Consider the following 20,406-nt stretch of genomic DNA (forward strand, 5'->3'; position numbering starts at 1 on the left):
AACAGTCTCCCCGACCTCCGGGCAGGAAGAATAATATTTACAAAACTATAGTTAGATTGTCTCTAAAAGGAGTACAAATCCTGAGGAGTACAAGCACCAGTGTTGTTGTCAAGGTTAAAATGCAAAGATTAAAATAAATAAGATATTTTATTAGCAGAGATTAAATGCAACAAAGACCACACAATGCACTGATGTTCAAAATATTTTGCAACCCGCCCAATTCCAATTTAATTCGAAAAAAAATAGTGTTTTGGGGTGAGAGAGGCTCGAACTCTCGACCTCAGGATCACTCTAAGCTATGAGACCTACGCGCTAGCCAACTGCGCCACCACCCCATTTTGTTAATCTTCAACCCAGTAACACTTTAAAACATTTCCCGTTTTTTACATCAGTTTTGGACCATTTGGATTAAACTCCATCCAATCCAAGGGTCAAAATTGGGACATAATTTAAATAAAAAATTAATCTGACTCCTCCCTTCCCTTCACCATATCAATCTCTCCCTTCTTGCCGATCATGGCGCTTCACATCCTTCGATGGCAACCAGATCTTTGTACTCAACTCGCAACGGCAACAAATCTCCGTTGTTGACAAGCTCTCCACTCTTTCCCACCGCCGACTGTGATATGAATTGCTGTGGATATATGCATTTTCATAGATTTCTTCTCTATTTCTTATGATAATATCATTTCGCTGAGTCCTTGTTTCTTGTGGATGCAGGAAGTCAACCATATAATTGAAAAACTTGGACGGAAGAAGGGAACAAATTATTATCATTTTCCCTGAGAAAGGAAAGGAACAGCCAAACATTGATCCAGGATCTTGTATAATCATAATCGATGAGCATATTATCATGCTGGAATAAAATGCGGTAGTATATGACAAGAATCTACCCATCTAACATAAATTACTTTTAACTTCTATAGTTTCTATCTTACATAACTGAAGCTCAATACAAACAATTAATATTCACATGTTTTTGCGCACAACCTAAATATTGCAGACATCGTTTATACAATAAATATATATTTATTAACACAAAGTCATTGAAAATATTAATTAACGAATCAATTGAAATATAAAAATACAAATTTTTATCAGCAATTTATACAATGAATGTGAAGAAAAATTGTGCCAGTTATTCGCATGAACAATGAATGTGTACAATCAAATTATTTTCTTGGTTTGATTACAGGGGAAAGACGAAGGGACACCAATCGGCAAAGCCGGAGGTGGGAGAGAGTGTAGAGGTGTTGCCGTCGAAGGATGAGAAGGGCCAAGTATATGATCGGCAAGAAGGGAGATATTGATATCGAGAAGGGAGGAGACTGGATTTTTAGGATTAATTTTTTATTTTAATTATGCCCCAATTTTCACCCTTGGATTGAGTTTGATCCAATGTTCTAAAACTGGTGTAAAAAGCTGTGTCCAGGGAACGGGACCCTTTGTTTATTATTTATATTCTAGAGGGATATTTGCTTTAAAAGTTTGGAGTTTGTAATCGGTATGTACCCAATTTTTTTTAGTGGTTAAAATAATCAAAGTGAGTAAAATTGTAATTCTATCATCACGTAATGGAGATCTAGCGGATGAGCTGACGGAATTACAATTTTAATAACTTTGGGTACTTTAGCTACTAAAAAAAAAGATTTGGTCCATACTGGTTACAAACGTCAAATTTTGGGTACTTATGCCACAAATATCCCTATTATCGAATCATAAATTTTGGACCCTGATTTCGTCTTGCTTGGTAGGGAGGTGGAAGACATTATGCTTTTTGATATGGACCAATGATTTGGATTGTAATGATCCAACGAGGTGAGTTGATAAAAGTTGGATTAATATGGGCCATTGAATTAATCGACGGCTGGGAGTATCTTGTAAAAGAAACTACTCAACTGACAATTTTTTGCAGTTACACTCTACTATAGTAAGGGTATGGCTAATACAATTTATGGACATAGACAATCAGTCACATTCCTCTTGTTTCAAAGAAAAACCCCTCATTTTCTTCTTTTTGATACCTCTCCTTTTTTTATGAAACACAACCATTACTCACTTTCTTTGAAAAAAAAAATTCTTAGGTTCTTCATGAAACTGACCGTGCATAGTCGAAGGTTCAACTGAACTAACCGTGCATAGTCGAAGGTTCAACTGAACTAAGCTGTTGAAGTTATTGAGGTACAAAATCTAGGATAGTATTATTTTCAAAACCCTCTTCTCACTTTGCCATTTTTTACTCTCTTCTCGTGAAAGAAAACCAAGTCTCATTATTTTTTTCTAATTTTTTCTGGGTTGATTGTGTAACAGACACGGTACATTTACCGATCAGGAGTTCCACCATTGAACATACGATGGAAAAAGTGGAACTGGGATTAGCATTTGATGTTCTTGAGGTATGAAACTTGGGTTTGTAATTTGAGGGAATTAGTATTTATCTTCAGCCATAATGTTGTTGTATGTGTTGTATCACCAAACCATTTTGGGATCTACATTTAAATTAAGCATCTTTTGGTTTATTCTTTATTGTATCAAAAAACAGAAACACATTTATGTAAAGGAAAGTTTTGGAATCATTATATTCAGTAAATCGAATATGGCTTATTGTTCCCAACTTGTTATACTATAGACTCGGTATGGTATTTCCACGCAATAGTTTGTTATGAGCTATAATTGGCTATTGGCTTGTTTTTTGGTATAATATTTTTTCATTTATCTTTTGTTTAAAGGTGATTCATGTTAAGAGCTTTTGGGTGAAGCATAGTTTTTGTTTTAGAATATATTTTATGTGCGAACATTAGAGTAAAGGGCTCAATATTAGTGTGGCTGATTTCTTGGAAATAAATTGATAATAAATAGATTTACAAGTGTTGCAAATAGCTTGAGAATGTGTTTAACTATAGTTGTTTTTTTTTTTTAAATGTGTTTAACTACAGATATTGTTACAAAGGACACGTGGCAATCCGAAACCGGTGTGGCCAGCATACGTGGTGGAGGTGCGTGTCTCTTCAAGTGAGGCCACGCCCCGAGGTCAATCCTCAGAGGGTGGATATCTCAAGTAAAGGCCACAGCCGTCGGGTAAAGACAGGGCACAGGTGTCCCTGCTTGAGGTCGTGCCCCGAGGACTAATTAGTAGTCCTCAAGCTCTTTACAAGTAGTTGTCCTCCAGGTCAAGGACCTTGTCCTCGGGACCCAGGGGACCAGCCAGGTGTCAATCAGTGTGTGTTTACAGCGTTAGAGGATCGTTTGACAACCTTTTTGAGGATCCATCTGTTATATTATTTCATATAATATAATATTAGATTAATTAATGTGTCAAAATGTGATTTGTCACACCGTGTAACATATTATTGAGAGTCACAAAATTGGACACATGTGTGTGTCCAAATGTGACATATTTTGGAGTTACAAAATCAGTTACAAATTTGTAACTCCCAAATATTACCCAATAATGTGTATATTATATGTTACACATTTGAGATTGGATTTTATAAAGCCATATGAGAAATGGCTGATAGAGATGTGATTTTAACTCCCATATTGTGTATGGAAGTTACAAAATCAAGTGGGAATAAATTGGAACGTTTTGGAAAAAACTGAAAAAATTTGTTGCTGAACTTGACTAAGCGCCGCGGTGCCTGGAACATGCGTCACGGCCCTAGTGGCTGACAGCTTCTTTGAATTTTGGTTTTTATCCAATTTTGAACGTTTCCAACAGCCAAGTAACTCCCAAATATCTATTTTAATTCCATAAAACATCAAATTAATCATTGGTAACAGCCATGGGGTTGGTGGAATTTGAAATTCAAAGGGTGTCTCAAAACTCTATAAATAGGAGCCTAATACTCACTTGTAAGACACGCTATTTTTCATCCACAAAGCACTTGGCTGAAAAAATACACCTTGAGGCTTGATAATTCCAGAGAGCTATTTCCTAGAGAGATCCCTTAGTGCTTAGAGAATAGGGGGAAATAAGATTTTGGACAAAGGTCTTGAACATTGTTCAAGTTGGTGATCCCCACTACTCTACACTTTGGTTGTGTGAGAGTTTGTGTTTTCATTCTTTTGTTCTTCTTATTTACTTGTATTGTTATAGTATTGAGTTTGTAATCTTCTTCTTCTACATCTTTTTATTTACTTGTATTTTGAGCAATTGAGTTGTAATACTTATTTAATCAATATTATCTTGTCCATTGTATTTTTGCATAGAGTTGTATTTGGTTTTTCCATAATTCCATTGAGCAATAATATATATTCTCTAACAATCAAAAGCTTAAGTCTCTTTGTTTCATGGAAGGGGAGACCATCAAGATCATGAACCAAGACCTAGTGAGGTTGGATAGGTTTGGTGGATCCAATTTCACTAGGTGGCAAGACAAGGTGAAATTTCTTTTAACAACACTCAAGATAGCCTACATCCTTGAGTCATCCTTGGCACCTCTAGCCGAGCCATCCGACAAAGACACTCCTGAGGAGGTGGAGAAAAGAAGGAAGAGAGAAGAGGACAACCTTCTTTGTAGGGGTCATATCCTTAATGCCCTATCCGATAGGCTATATGACCTCTATACCAATACCAAATCCGCGAAGCAGATTTGGGATGCCTTGGAGAGTAAGTACAAGGCTGAGGAAGAAGGTACAAGAAAGTTCTTAATTTCTCAATATTTTGAATTTTCTTTCATTGATGGGAAAACTCTTTTACCTCAAATTCATGAGTTACAAGTGATTGTGAACAAGTTGAAAGTTCTCAAGATTGAGCTTCCCGAGGTCTTCCAAGTTGGTGCAATAGTGGAAAAATTACCACCAACTTGGAGGAGCTATAGGAAAAGAATCCTCCCTAAGAATGAGGATTACACTTTGGAAGAGATCCAAAAACACATTAGAATTGAAGAGGGATCGAGAATAAGAGACAAGGGTGTGAATGAGTCTAAAGATAAGACTTCCAAGGCCAATGCGGTCTTACACAAGCATCCCAAGGGCAACAACAACAACAAAAAGGGTAGTGGGAACCCTTTAGGTCCAAAGAAAGATCATGGACAATTCAAAGACGTGAGAGGTCGTTGTTTTGTTTGTGGAAAACCCGGGCATTATGCTAGAGTATGTAGGTACCGAAAGGACCCACATGAGAATGAGGTAAATGCTATAGAAAAAGGAAGAAGAGATCCTAGCATGATTACCATGTTTATGTGCCTTTTTGGGATAAATGATGTTCAACAATGGAGTAAAAATCTGTATATTATTTAATAACCTCTGTATACAATGAATTTTCCAACCCCCTTCAATGATGAAGTGATGCCCTATTTATAGGTGAGCTCTAATGGCTCTTGGTACATTGTGGTCCCGAAGAGACAAGGAGCTGCATATTCAGGTTGTAGGTGGTAGTAGTGTTGGAGGAGTGATGGTCGGCTCCAGTATATGTCAGGGGTCTGCAAAAGTACTCCTACCATGGTACCGTGTCGTACCTCCACTACTTGTTAGGTACAAATGTCAGAGTCACGCCTCTGTCCTCCTCAAGTTTTACATCCCGTACTCGTGGGCATGCCTTGTACCTGATGGTTCTTTTTCCTATTTCAAAGATACAAATTTTCACCAGGCTTTCTTACATTTGGTTAAGTGTTGTAGAACTTATGGGTTGTCATGGAAGATATCGCGAGACAAGGCGCCTTTTGCGGGTCTTTATCCCGGAAAGATGTGGAGTCTTGCATGGACCCTTGAGCACAAGGCATGATATCTCATGTGACAAGGCTTGTGGGCCTACAGCGAGGCATGTCTGCAGACCTGGTGTGAGGCGCTGCTGCGCGGCTGAGGTGATGTTTGCGGGACCTGGCACGAGGCGTTGTTGCGCGGCCAAGGCAGTGGGCACGAGGCGCTGCTGCGCGGTCGAGGTGGTGGGTTTGTGAGACTTAGCGTGAGGCGCTACTACGCAGTCGAGGTGGAGGGTCCGCGGGACCTGGCGCAAGACCCTGCTACGTGGCTGAGGTGGTATCTGCGGGACCTGGTGTGGGGCGCTACTGCACGGCCGAGGTGGTGGGTCCGCGAGACTTGGCGCGAGGCGCTGTTGCGTGACCGAGGTGGTGGGTCTGCGGGACCTTGCGCAAGGCGCTGCTGAGCGGCCGAGGTGGTGTCTGCGGGACTTGGCGCGGGGCGCTGCTGCGCGGGCGAGGTGGTGGGTTTGCAAGACCTAGCTCGGGGCACTGCTACGCGGCCGAGGTGGTGGGTCCGCGGGACCTGGGGCGAGGTGCTATTGCGCGGCCGTGGTGGTGGGTCTGCGGGACCTGGCGCGAGGCGCTCCTGCGCGGCCAAGGTGGTGCCGCAGGACCTGGCACAGGGCGCTGCTGTGTGGTCGAGGCGGTGAGTTTGCCGGTCCTAGCGGGAGACGCTGCTGCGCAGCTAAGGTGGTGGGCCCGCGGGACCTGGCGTGAGGCGCTGCTACGCGGCCGAGGTGGTGGGTCTGTGGAACCTGGCGCGAGGCGCTGCTGCACTGCCGAGGTGGTGTCTACAGGACTTGGCGCGGGGCGCTGCTGCGCGTCCGAGTTGGTGGGTCCGCGAGGCCTGGCACGAGGCGCTGCTGCGCGACCATGGTTGTGGGTCCGCGGGACCTGGCATGAGGCGCTGCTGCGTGGCCAAGGTGGTGGGTCCACGGGACCTAGCGTGAGGTGTGACGTACTGCGACATGACACACCTATAGGGTGCCATTTTTTATGTATGAGCATGCCTCAGTGCTTGATCATTAGTCAAGTCTTGCACTAAGTAATCTTAAGGGTAGGGGATGACGCTTTTGTAATTATGTATATGTTTCCCAGGAGAAAATTATATATGTTCCTAGGAAGACTTTATTTCCTTAGAATGCTCCTTAGGGGGAGGTGACCTGGTGACTTAGAGAAGCACCATGGCCACCAGCAAATAGGGGCTTAAGCTTTGTACTCCCTTGCCCTATCAAGGCCTTATATGAATAAAATGATGTTTATCCATGTCCCTTTCTGCATGCTTCATTTATGGTCTATGTGTTGCTTTTTTGTTACCTTTATTGGGCCATCGCATGCCACTTGCCTATGTTGTATGCTCTAGTTGTTGTGTGGGATGATGCCTTTGGATGACTTGCTTTGTGCTTGCTCATGCTTCGTCATTGTCCTTACATGTGCTAGACTTGTATCGTGGTTAACCGTTGGTTTTGTTTGCCGCTGGTGTGAATTTTAGGCTGACTTGCTAGCTGAAAGTGCTAACAAGTGTCGTACATTCTGTCGATTCGAGGAGTCAAGTTGGTGGCCCGTGACAGTTGGTATTGGAGCCAGGTTAGAGAAAGCTTAGTGATCTTGCATGATGGTGAGCAACACTCAAAGGATCGAAGCACTGGAGAGGTGTGTTGGAGAGCTGGATGGCCTGGAAGAGAGGGTCAGGGAACTTAGCTCAGCCAGGCTAGAACCGGAGACGAACAACACACATAACCGCGTGGCTGTGTTAGAGCGAGATACGACCAATTTTCTAGCTCGCATAACTACAATCGAGCAAAAGGAGAACCTTTCAAGTACATCCAATAGTCCTTAGAGGGAGGAACGTATTGAGGCAGTGGAATGAGCGGTGAAAGACCTACAAGAAACACTAAATGACCTTGTAGAGAATTGTAGGGGGTCATTTGAGGCATTGAAGGACGAGATGTTGGAGATGAACACTAAGCTTAACCTTACCATGAGGGCAGTCAGGAATCAGCCTGCAACTGGACCCATTGGCATGGAATACGGAAGGGTAAAGGTGCCTGAGCCGAGGCCCTATGGCGGGGCTAGAGACGCAAAGGACTTAGAGAACTTCCTCTTTGATATGGAGCATTACTTCAGAGCCGTGAGAGCTGAATCAGAAGATGGCAAGGTCGTCATGGCAACAATGTACTTGTCTGCAGATGCCAAAGTGTGATGGAGGACGAAGTACGATGACATTCAGAACTGCAGATGCACCATAGCAACATGGAAAGATCTAAAGAGAGAATTGAAGACGCAGTTTCTCCCTGAAAATGTTGCCTACATAGCTCAACGCCAATTGAGAGAGTTGAAGCACACTGGGACAATTCGAGAATACGTGAAGAAACTCTCTGGGTTGATGCTTGATATCAAAGACATGTCTGAAGTGGACAAGCTCTTTGCATTTTTGGAAGGTTTGAAGCATTGGGCAAAGTAAGAGCTCGAGAGACAGCGAGTGGCTGACATGGCCACTGCTCAAGCTGCTACCGAACGACTAACTGATTACTCATCAGGGAACATTCAATCAAAGAAGATTAATCCTTCACCTAGCGGAAGCAACATTGGGGGTAAAAAGTCGAGAAAGTCTTGGCAGAGCAAGAGTGGGGGGGGAGGGGGAGAAAAGAGGAGTGTGGAGTCTAACTCTCCTAACAAAGGTAGTAACCTTCCGTTCAAGAAGCCTCTTACATGTTGGATTTGTACCAAACTGCATAAGTCGATAGAATGTCCTCACAAATCCAAGATGAGTTCCCTCCAGGCATCATTTTCCCAAGGGGAACAAGCCAACGAAGAGGAGGATGAGGAATATACGCACATGGGTGCCCTCCAGATGCTAAATGCTCTCAAGAAACATGGTGCAAAAGTGAAGAAGACCCTTGGAAAAGGACTAATGTATGTGGACGCCACTCTAAACGGTAAAATGGTTGGAAGCGTGATGATCGACACGGGTGCCACTCACAACTTCATTTAAGAGATCGAAGCTAAACGTCTAGGATTGAAATGGGAGAAGGACTATGGCCGCATGAAAGCGGTTAACTCAGAAGCCTTAGCCACAACCGGCGTGGCTAAGAAGGTGAACATGAAGATAGGCTCGTGGGAGGGGAAAACTGACTTGGTGGTCGTGCGAATGGACGACTTTGATGTGATATTGGGTATGGACTTTCTTACGGAGAAGGGAGCCATTCCCATCCCAACTACGGGAACTTTACTCATAATGGGAGAAACACCTGCAGTGGTGCCTGCTAAAGTGGAGCAGCCCCTAGAAACCAAGTTGTTGTCAGCCTTGCAATTAAAGAAGGGCGTGAAAAGGCAAGAACCCACATATATTGCCCTACCCACAGTATACGAGGATACGGTGGATGTAGCATCCCAAATTTGCTAATAAGGCTTAGGGCCTTGATTAGCATGCCTGAAGGGCAATAATTGATTTATTTTGTTAATATGTGAATTTGATAAATATGTAATTAGAAATGCATGTTTAGGTGAATTAAATATGCATGTGTGGCCCCATTTGGTTGCTAGGGGCATATTTGAAATTTTAGCCCGTTGAGGGCATAAATGTAATATTTGTATATTTTGTGATTGACACCATGTGTGAGTGGTGATATATTTGTGATGCACGATCCGAGACAGTCATAGGGAGCTGTTTAGCTAGAAAGTCACAACGGGGTCAAATACCCGGCTTGGGAGGAGCCTAGGGGTATTTTGGGTATATAATATGGGTTTTGGATTTATTACGTATTGGGTAGTAATTTAGTAATGATTTGAGTGTTCTGGGATTAACGGAAATTTTTAGGTATACCCGAGGACTTAGCGGGATTTGGGTGAAATGACGGAATTGCCCTTGAGGTTAGTATAAGAATTTTATTAAGGGAAAGGGAAAAGTGGTAATTTGGGCCTTAGGAGAAGATAACCTTGGCTGAGGAGAAATCATTTACGTTATTTTACACTTAGGCTTATTCAAGAATTTTCAGGTGGAAGTCTAGAGAACCAAAAACTAGAAGGAATAAGAAGATGAGCTAGTTTTCTTTGAGATCAAAGAAGGAATTCAAGGCTAAAATTGGGGCAACTAGAGTCAAGCATAGGTCAAGATTAATTCAGAGATAAGGCTTCATCTCTGATTTTGAGTCTCCTTGCATGTTTCAAGAGTTTGGGTTGAATGTTGAAAGTTGGATTTGTGGCTTAGTAATTATGAGGATTCAGCTTGGGAAGCAAAGAATTTAAGCTTGGAGTTGGACATGAAAGTAGCTCAAGGTCGAATCCCTGCTTGAGGTAAAAATTTTGTGTAACTCTGAAGATTATTTACTGGTGTGGTTTAAGATTTTTGAAAGGTGGTTTAAATTTTATAAAGTGTGGTTTAAGTTTGTGGAGTTTTAAACCACTAGGTGATCCTTGGGTTTGATTGTTGTATTTGGGCTTGTTATTGTTGTTGTTTATGAGTTTCCATACTGTTTATTTGGGGTTTTAGGTCGAAATGGGACTTGGGTGTACCTTGGTATTGATTTGGAAGAGTTTTGGCTCGGGAAAAATGTTGGGAAAAACCCAGTTTTCTGGGTTTGCGTATGAGCATCGCGGCCCTGTTCTTCCGTGTCGCCGCGCTAGGTTGAATCAGGATATGGGAACCATTCTGGGCGTCGCGGCCCCTATAGGGTTGTGCCGCGGCACTAGGCCAATTTCAGGGGATGGGATTTTGTGTGGGGAGACGGGAGGTCCCGAGAGCACGGGATTGGTTTCGGGAGATGAGTATGAATTGGTTAGTAACGAGGGTGCTATGTATGTGTTGTGCGTAGGTTTTCAACGAGGCTCGGGTTAGAGGACTATGCTTGGGATTTCGGTGCTCAAGAAGCTCGGGACACAGGTAAGAAAAGTGTTGTACCCGTAGAGCAGGACGAGGCCCCATAGTTGTTTTGCAGGGCACAGGCCTATATGATTGTGTGCAGGGCGTGGCCCCATTGATTATGTTAATACATGTTTAAGCATTTGTTTAATTATGCTATGTGTGCATATACGTGAGTGAACGGTAAGAGCCGGGAACGGTGAAGGCCGAGAACGGCGAGGGTCGAGAACGACGAGGGCCGGGAACGACGAAGGGCAAGAACGGAAAGGGGTTGGGAGCAGCATTTAGCACGCGGAGTGCGAGTTGCCTAGGCGAGACCCTAAAGGGTACTTGGGATATCCTCACGGTGTAGACCGAGAACCTAGGGCTTGGTAAAGCACCTGGGACGGCATGGTCGTATGTGTTTTGCCCGTTGGCGGCTTGATTATATGTTGAATGATAAATATGCTTATGTTATTTTCTTGTATGAGTTTTCTTGCTGGGCTTCGGCTCACGAGTGCTCTATGGTGCAGGTAAGGGCAAGGGGAAAGTCGACCAACCATGAGTACGGAGAGCGTGAAGCGCTGCGTACATGTTTGGCCTACCTGGCTACCATGGCCAGGGGTATTTTTGGGAGATGTTTGTATGAAACCTAAATTTTTTCGTGTAGCCGACCTTAATCATATTTTGAGTTGTAAATATTTATAAACAGTATTTTGGGATCCCAAATGTTAAACGCTTTATAATTTTCAATGAATGACTACATTTTAGAATTATGTGATTTTAATACAGTCTAGTTACACTTTTGACCTAAATTCTTGATTAGTAAGTTAAATGCACATTTTAAACGCACTTAGTAATGAATTTAAGGTAGTAGGGTGTTACAACTTGGTATCAGAGCGAACCAAGGTTTATGGTTCCTAGAGATTGACCGAACATGTACGCTCGCTGTCAGTGACAAGTTCGACTCAGGGTTGGTTGGTAATGACTGAATTATATGCCTGATTATGTGCTTAAATTCCTTGTTTGCCTGCTTATCTTATATAGGGCATGATGAATGAGTTAACATATGCATGATGTCAGGGCATGGCCCGTTGAGTGTTATATGTTATTTGTATGTTATGTGGATTGTTGTTCTTGGTTGATTGATGTAAATTGGGAGGTGGTTTTGGATGTTGTTATCATGCCTGATGAGCGGCGTCGTTGATTGCAGGCATATTGTTGAGATGCCTCGACAATCATCGAGACTCCGCGGTAGTAGGGCAGAGGATGACAACTAGGGTCAGGACCCTCCATCTGCCCCACAGAATTGGCAACAAATGTTTTCCGAAATGGAAGTGAGACTGCAACGAACAGAGGAAGAACTTCGATAGTTAAGGTAGCAGGCCCCTCCTCAGGCCACTGGGTTGTCAGTTCAGCAGGCTGTGGCGCCAGTGCCGGGTTCAACCTGTTATGGAGAATAGGTGGGAACCTCTTATGAGAGGTTCAGGAAGAAACATCCTCCCACCTTTGAGGGTGGACCAGACAAACAGCGGGCAGAGCAGTGAATGAATATGATTTCCTCTATCCTGGATTTTATGAGGGTGGAAGGGAACGAGAGGGTAGCCTGTGCCAGCTACATATTCAGAGAAGATGCCCGCATCTGGTGGGATGTAGTGACTCAGAGGAGGAATGTGGCAGTTATGACTTGGGAAGAGTTGAGAAACATCTTTAATGAGAAATATTACAGTGTTGCAGTCCGAGCTGCGAAGGTTGATGAGTTCATCAACCTGACTCAGAACCGGTTGACCGTTACTGAGTATGCTCTGAAATTTGACCGGTTGGCAAAGTTTGCGCTGGATTTGGTGCTGACTGATGCAGCAAGAAAGATTTGTGCGGGGATTGAATGTTATGATCGCCCGTGATGTTGAGATTACCTTGAACCGAGAGACTACTACTTATGCTCAAGTAGTGGACAAGGCCCTTACTGCTGAGGGGGTCGAGGATCAAATTTGGAGAGAGGGCGCTGCTAGGCGCGATGCCAGGAGGACGGTGCCTCCTTTTACTAGATCTAGTCGGGGTAGCGGCCCCAGTAAACAAAAGAGAAAGGCCCCCGATTCTTTTGTTCCTCCTAGATCAGATATGAAGGCCCAGGGTGCATTTAGTGGCCGCTAGGGTGGGGGTGACAACTAGAGGAGTTTTCCAATGTGTCCTAGGTGCAAACGATGACATCAAGGAGAATGCAGGATCAGGGCCTGCTTTACTTGTGGGAGTGTCAGTCATCTGAAGAAGGATTGTCCACAGGCCAGAAAAGAGGAGCCGAAGCAGGGTGACAACCTCGCTCCTGCCAAAGTATTCACCTTGACTCAGACTGAGGCGGAGGCTAGCCCCTCGGTCGTGACAGGTCAGATTTCTAGTGCTGGTTCATCTTTTACTGTGTTGATTGATTCGGGAGCTACCCATTCATTTGTGTCTGCTAGAGTGATAGATCAACCATGTAGACCTAGTGATTTGTATGCTAGGGGTTTTTCAAACTTTGTTGCCAACTGGGGAACTGGTAGTCTGTAGGAGATTGATTAGAGCATTGCTAGTAGAGATAGACCATAGGGAATTGTCGGTGGATCTGATTAAGTTAGTGATGGATGACTTCGATATGATTCTAGGGATGGATTGGTTATCGAAGTATGGGGCGAAAATTGACTGCAAGTGCAGGATGGTGACTTTTGAACCGAAAGGGGAGGTACCCTTTGTATTTGTGGGGACAGTTAGCGGATCACGGGTACCTATGATCTCAGCACTGAAGGTTTGAGACTTGATGCAGGAAGGTTGTATAGGGTTCCTAGCGAATATTGCGGATACTTCTAGGGTGGTGTCTGCTAGACCGGGTGAGACCAGATTGGTATGTGAGTTTCCAGACTTATTTCCGGCAGACCTGCCAGGGTTGCCTCCACAGCGGGAGATTGAGTTTGTTATAGAGTTGGCACCAAGGGCGGAGCCAGTATCTAAGACACCTTACAGAATGGCTTCAGCAGAGTTGAAGGAGTTGAAGATTCAGTTGCAGGAGTTACTGGATTTGGGGTTTACCAGACCGAGTTTCTCGCCATGGGGTGCTCCAGTGTTGTTTGTCAAGAAGAAGGATGTATCTCTTAGGATGTGTATTGACTACAGGGAGCTGAACAAGTTAACCATTAAGAACAAGTACCATTACCTAGGATTGACGACTTGTTTGACCAATTATAGGGGAAGACAATGTTTTCCAAGATTGATCTCTGGTCAGGTCACCATCATTTAAGGATTAAAGAAGAGGACATACCAAAGACCACTTTCTGCACGAGGTATGGACATTATGAATTCCTAGTTATGTCCTTTGGATTAACCAATGCCCCAGCAGCTTTTATGGACATGATGAACTGGGTTTTCAAGGACTACTTGGACAAGTTCGTGATTGTGTTTATCAATGACATTTTGGTATATTCTCAGTCAGAGTCAGAGCATGAGCAGCATCTACGTTTGGTATTGCAGCGGTTGAGATAACTTAAGTTATATGCTTAGTTCAGCAAGTGTGAGTTTTGGCTACCACAAGTCACGTTTCTGGGCCATATTGCTAGTAAGGAGGAGATTCTAGTTGACCCAAGTAAGATTGAAGCAGTGAGAGATTGGCCTAGACCGAGCAGTGTTCCAGAAGTTAGGAGTTTTCTAGGATTGGCAGGGTATTATCGGCGGTTTGTTGAGGGATTCTCCATGATAGCTACACTGTTGACTAAATTCACGAGGAATAAGACTAAGTATGTTTGGACAGACAGGTGTGAGAATAGTTTTAAGGAATTGAAGTTGCGACTGATCACCACGCCAGTGTTGAGTCTGCCAACAGACAATGAGAAATTTGTTGTTTACTGTGATGTTCCAAACATGTTTTAGGGTGTGTGCTGATGCAAGTTGGAAAGGTGATAGCCTATGCATTGAGAGAGTTAAAGGAATATGAGCAGAGATATCCCATGCACGATCTAGAGTTGGCAGCAGTGGTATTTGCACTTAAGGTTTGGAGACATTATCTGTATGGTGAGAAGTGTGAAATATACACCAACCATAAGAGCTTAAAGTACTTCTTTACTCAGAAGGATCTAAATATGCGCCAGAGACGGTGGCTAGAGTTGGTAAAGGATTATGACTATGATATCCTATATCATCCTGGGAAGGCTAATGTAGTGGCTGATGCATTGAGTCGGAAGGGCCCAAGACAATTTTTTAGTTCGAGGCAAATATCTGATAAGTTAGCTGAGGAGATGACTAGAGCAGGTATAGAGTTGGTGGTTGGTCGGTTAGCCAACATCACTCTTCAGTCTACACTCCTTGAGAGGATCAAGGAGGCGAAGGGGAAAGATTCCCAGTTGAGAGGGCACAGAGAGAGTGTCATAGTCGGAGCGATTAAGGACCTTTCTATCTCGGAGATGGGGTTACTAAAGTACAAGGGTCAGATCTGTGTTCCGATAGATTCTGATATTCGGCGAGAGATCTTGGACGAATCGCATACCACTCCCTACTCTTTACATCCGAGTTCGACGAAGATGTACCAAGATTTGAGAACCTTGTATTGGTGGTCAGGAATGAAGAGGGACGTGGTGGAGTATGTGGCTAAGTGCTTAACTTGTCAGCAAGTAAAGGCTGAGCATCAGAGGCCAACAGGGTTATTGCAGCCTCCAGGGATTCCAGAGTGGAAGTGGGAAGATATCACCATGGACTTTGTGGTTGGTTTGCCGAAGACTGTGGGACAACATGATTCGGTGTGGGTGATCATGGATAGGTATACCAAGTCCGCCCACTTTTTACCTGTCAGGACTACTTATATTGTGGAGTATTATGTCGAGTTGTATGTGAAGGAAATCGTTCGACTTCATGGGGCTCCGAGGTCGATAGCATACGACAGGGACCCCACCTTCACCTCCAAATTTTAGGAGAGTCTGCAGAAGGCTATGGGCACGCGGTTGCAGTTTAGTACTGCTTGTCATCCTCAGATAGATGGACAGTCTGAGAGGACGATTCAGATACTGGAAGATATGCTACGAGCATGTGTGCTAGATTTTGGGGGATCTTGGAGTAAGTATCTCCCTTTGATTGAGTTCTCGTACAATAACAGTTATCAGGCGACTATCGGAGTGGCTCCGTACGAGATGCTATATGGGAGGAAGTGTAGATCACTTATCCATTGGGATGAAATGGGTGAGAGAAGGTACTTAGGTCTTGAGATGGTTCAGAGGACCAATGAGGTGATTGAAAAGATTAGAGATCGAATGCTCACCTCCCAGAGTTGCCAAAAGAGTTACTCGGACTTGAAATGCAGGAGCGTAGAGTTTCAGGTCGGTGACCATGTGTTCCTTAGGGTTTCACCTTTGAGGGGAGTGAAACGGTTTGGTGTTCGAGGCAAGCTGAGCCCTAGGTTTGTTGGCCCCTTTGAAATTCTGGAATGGGTTGGAGAGCTAGCTTACAGGTTGGGAATGCCTCCAGCTTTGTCACGGGTTCATGATGTGTTTCACGTGTCCATGCTCTGGAAGTATGTATCAGATTCTACACACGTGCTGAGTTATGAGAACTTAGAGCTAGATCAAGATTTGTCTTATGAGGAGAAGCCGGTTCAGATTCTCGACCGGAAAGATAAAGTCTTGCAGAGCAAGATCATCGCCTTGGTGAAAGTGCTATGGAGGAACAGTAAGGTAGAGGAGGCGACGTGGGAACTTGAATCAGATATGCGGGAACGGTATCTCGAGTTGTTCAGGTAATTTCGAGGATGAAATTTGTATAAGGAGGGGATAGTTGTAGTATCCCAAATTTGCTAATAAGGCTTAGGGCCTTGATTAGCGTGCCTGGAGGGCAATAATTGATTTATTTTGTTAATATGTGAATTTGATAAATATGTGATTAAAAATACATGTTTAGGTGAATTAAATATGCATGTGGGCCCCATTTGGTTGTTAGGGGCATATTTGTAAATTTAGCCTGTTGAGGGCATACATGTAATATTTGTATATATTGTGATTGACACCATGTGTGAGTGGTGATATATTTGTGATGCACAATCTGAGACGGTCTTAGGCAGCTGTTTAGCTAGAAAGTCACAGCGAGGTCAAATACCCGGCTCGGGAGGAGCCTAGGGGTATTTTGGGTATATAATATGGGTTTTGGATTTATTAAGTATCAGGTAGTAATTTAGTAATGATTTGAGTGTTCTGGGATTAACGGGAATTTTTAGGTATACCCGAGGACTTAGCGGGATTTGGGTGAAATGACAGAATTACCCTTGAGGTTAGTATAAGAATTTTATTAAGGGAAAGGGCAAAGTGATAATTTGGGCCTTAGGAGAAGATAACCTTGGATGAGGAGAAATCATTTACGTTATTTTACACTTAGGCTTATTCAAGAGTTTTCTGCTAGAAATCTAGAGAACCAAAGGCTAGAAGGAAGGAGAAGAGGAGCTAGTTTTCTTTGAGATCAAAGAAGGAATTCAGGGCTGAAATTGGGGCAACTAGAGTCAAGCATAGGTCAAGATTAATTCAGAGGTAAGGCTTCATCTCTGATTTTGAGTCTCCTTGCATGTTTCAAGAGTTTGGGTTGAATGCTGAAAGTTGGATTTGTGGCTTAGTAATTGTGAGGATTCAGCTTGGGAAGTAAAGAATTTAAGCTTGGAGTTGGACTTGAAAGTAGCTCAGGGTCGAATCCTTGCTTGAGGTAAGAATTTTGTGTATCTTTGAAGATTATTTACTGGTGTGGTTTAAGATTTCTAAAAGGTGGTTTAAATTTTGTAAAATGTGGTTTAAGTTTTTGGAGTTTTAAACCACTAGGTGATCCTTGGGTTTGATTGTTGTGTTTGGGCTTGTTGTTGTTGTTTTTGAGTTGCCATACTGTTTATTTAGGGTTTTAGGTCGAAATGGGACTTGGGTGTACCTTGGTATTGATTTGGAAGAGTTTTGGCTCGGGAAAAATGTTGGGAAAAACCCAGTTTTCTGGGTTCGCGTATGAGCGTCGTGGCCGTGTTCTTCCTTGTCGCGGCGCTAGGTTGAATCAGGATATGGGAACCATCCTGGGCGTCACGAACCCTATAGGGTTGTGCCGCGGCGCTAGGCCAATTTCAAGGGATGGGATTTTGTGCTTTTAGGGTTTTGGTTCAGGGGGCTCAGGGGACGCTTTCGCTATCTTGTGTGGGGAAACGGGAGGTCCCGAGAGCACGCGATTGGTTCCAGGAGATGAGTATGAATTGGTTAGTAATGAGGGTGCTATGTATGTGTTGTTACTAGGATTTCAGCGAGACTTGGGTTAGATGACTGTGCTCGGGATTTCGGTGCTCAAGAAGCTCGGGACATAGGTAAGAAAACTGTTGTACCCGTAGAGCAGGGCGAGGCCCCATAGTTGTGTTGCAGGGCACGAACCTATATGATTGTGTGCATGGCATGGCCCCATTTATTATGTTAATACATGTTTAATCATTTGTTTAATTATGCTATGTGTGCATATATGTGAGTGAACGACAAGAGTCGGGAACGGTGAAGGCCGAGAACGGCGAGTGTCGTGAACAGGGAGGGTCGGGAATGGTGAAGGTCGAGAACGGAAAGGGGTCGGGAGTAGCGTTTAGCACGCGGAGTGCGAGTTGCCAGGGCGAGACCCTAAAGGATACCTGGGATATCCTCACGGTGTAGACCGCTAACCCAGGGCTTGGTAAACCTCCTGGGATGACATGGTCGTATGCGTTTAGCCCGTTGGCGGCTTGATTATATGTTGAATGATAATTATGCTTATATTATTTGCTTGTATGAGTTTTCTTGCTAGGCTTCGGCTCACGGGTGCTCTATGGTGCAGGTAAGGGCAAGGGGAAAGTCGACCAACCATGAGTACGGAGAGCGTGAAGGGATGCATACATGTTTGGCCTGCTTGGCTGCCACGGCCAGGGTTATTTTTCGGAGATGTTTGTATGAAACCTAAATATTGTTGTGTAGGCAACCTTAATCATATTTTGAGTTGTAAATATTTATAAACAGTATTTTGGGATCCCGAATGTTAAACGCTTTATAATTTTCAATGAATGACTACATTTTCAAATTATGTGATTTTAATACAGTTTAGTTACACTTTTAACCTAAATTCTTTATTAGCAAGTTAAATGCACATTTTAAACTCACTTAGTAACGACTCTAAGGTAGTACGGCATTACAGTGGATAAAGTCATTCCACCAGAGATTCGAATGGTCTTGAAGAAGTATGGAGATGTTATGCCGGATCAACTCCCCAAACCCTTGCCACCTAGAAGATGGATTGATCACCAGATCGAAATGGTGCCAGGAGCCAAACCACCTGCAAAAGCGCCCTATAGGATGACGCCCCCTGAACTAGAAGAAATGAGGAAGCAGTTGAAGGAATTACTAGAGGCAAGCTTCATCAGACCTTCGAAGGCACCATTTGGTGCGCCCGTGCAATTTCAGAAGAAGCACAGCGAGAGCATGAGACTGTGTGTAACGCCCTACTTCCTTAGAGTCGTTACTAAGTGAGTTTAAAAACGTGCTTTCAACTTGCTAATCGAGGTTTTAAGTCAAACAGTGTAATTAAGCCATAAACAGAGGAAAATTGTAGAATTAACTCCATATCATTGAAGATCATAAAATTTTGGCACCTGGGATCCCAAAATACAGTTTAGAAATATTTACAATATAAAAACTGTACTAAGTCAGCTAAACGACAAAATCCAAGTTCATTTACAAGCATCTCCCAAAATCCTCTGGCTGTGGCAGCCAGGCTGGCCAAACATGTACACGCCGCCTCACGCCTGCTGTACTCATGGTTGGTTGATCTTCTCTTTACCCTTACCTGCACCACAGAGCATCTATGAGCCAAAGCCTAGCAAGAAAACCCACAAACAGATAACATATGCATCACATATATCAAGCATATAAACAGGCCACCAACTGGCTAAACACATACGGCCTAGCCGGCCCAGGCGTTACCAAGCCTTGGATTCGCGGACCACGCCGTGAGGATATCCTAGGTATCCATCTAGGGACTCACCCTGGCCACTCGCACTCCACGTGCTCAACGCTGCTCTCGGACCCTTTCCGTTCTCGGCCTTGCACTCAACGTGCCCAACGCCGTTCCCGGCCCTTCGCCGTTCCCGGCCTACACCGTTCTCGGCTCTTGCCGATCATTCACATCACAATACATATAGCATAGCAAGCAAGTAAAAAATTCTAGGATAGTCAGTTAAAGGGCTACGCCCTACAGTTCTAACATATTGGGCTCAGCCCTGCATATCAATTCTATTCAAATACATTGGGCTCAGCCCTGCACACAAGCTCTATGGGAACAAGAGTTTTCTTACCTGAGTTCCGAGCTTTCTGAGCACCGATGCCCCGAGCACAGTCCTCTAACGTGAGCCTCGTCGAAACCCTAGTCACAACACATTAACAATGTCCAACCATCAAATTCTAATCCTCTAAATAACTTCGAGCCATAACCCTAACCTCCGGGACCTTGAATTCTATCAATCCGGGTGATTAAATCCATCCCGAGCCTTACCCCTTGAGTTCCCAAGCCTAAAATACCCTTAAAAACTCAAACTGGCACTAAGGGTCGCAGATAGCCTCGAAACAGAGGCTAGCACCACACTGAACCCCACACGGGCCGCGCCGCACGCACCAAGCGCTGCGACGCGCATGAACCTCTCGGCCATCCATGGCCGCGCGCGCACACGGGCTGCGGCGCACCCCTCCTAGGGTCGCGGCTCCCACCTCCAAACCCAGATTTTCCCACCATTTTTCCACACTTTTCCTCAAGACAATTCACCCAAAACTCATCTATTAAACTCAGATAACTAACACAATTATTTCAGCTTAGTAATAGCACCAAAAC

General features: G+C 44.0%; 1 long non-coding RNA gene and 1 other non-coding gene across 3 annotated transcripts; one reads left to right on the plus strand and one right to left on the minus strand.

Annotated features, from left to right (window-relative positions):
• Positions 1-221: 221 nt before the first annotated feature.
• LOC133782113 (uncharacterized) lies at positions 222-3,531 on the plus strand. 2 transcript variants are annotated; one of them, XR_009870340.1, is made up of 4 exons: positions 222-871; positions 1,196-2,181; positions 2,311-2,396; positions 2,937-3,531. It is a non-coding gene; the product is annotated as an uncharacterized LOC133782113 (long non-coding RNA). The 2 variants fall into 2 exon arrangements; XR_009870339.1 differs by having other exon boundaries at positions 222-2,181.
• On the minus strand, positions 252-335 carry TRNAM-CAU (transfer RNA methionine (anticodon CAU)). Its single transcript is given in 2 exon segments — positions 252-287; positions 298-335. It is a non-coding gene; the product is annotated as a tRNA-Met (tRNA).
• Positions 3,532-20,406: the final 16,875 nt, after the last annotated feature.

Source organism: Humulus lupulus, chromosome 6, assembly GCF_963169125.1.
Source record: "Humulus lupulus chromosome 6, drHumLupu1.1, whole genome shotgun sequence".
NCBI classification, from domain to species: domain Eukaryota; kingdom Viridiplantae; phylum Streptophyta; class Magnoliopsida; order Rosales; family Cannabaceae; genus Humulus; species Humulus lupulus.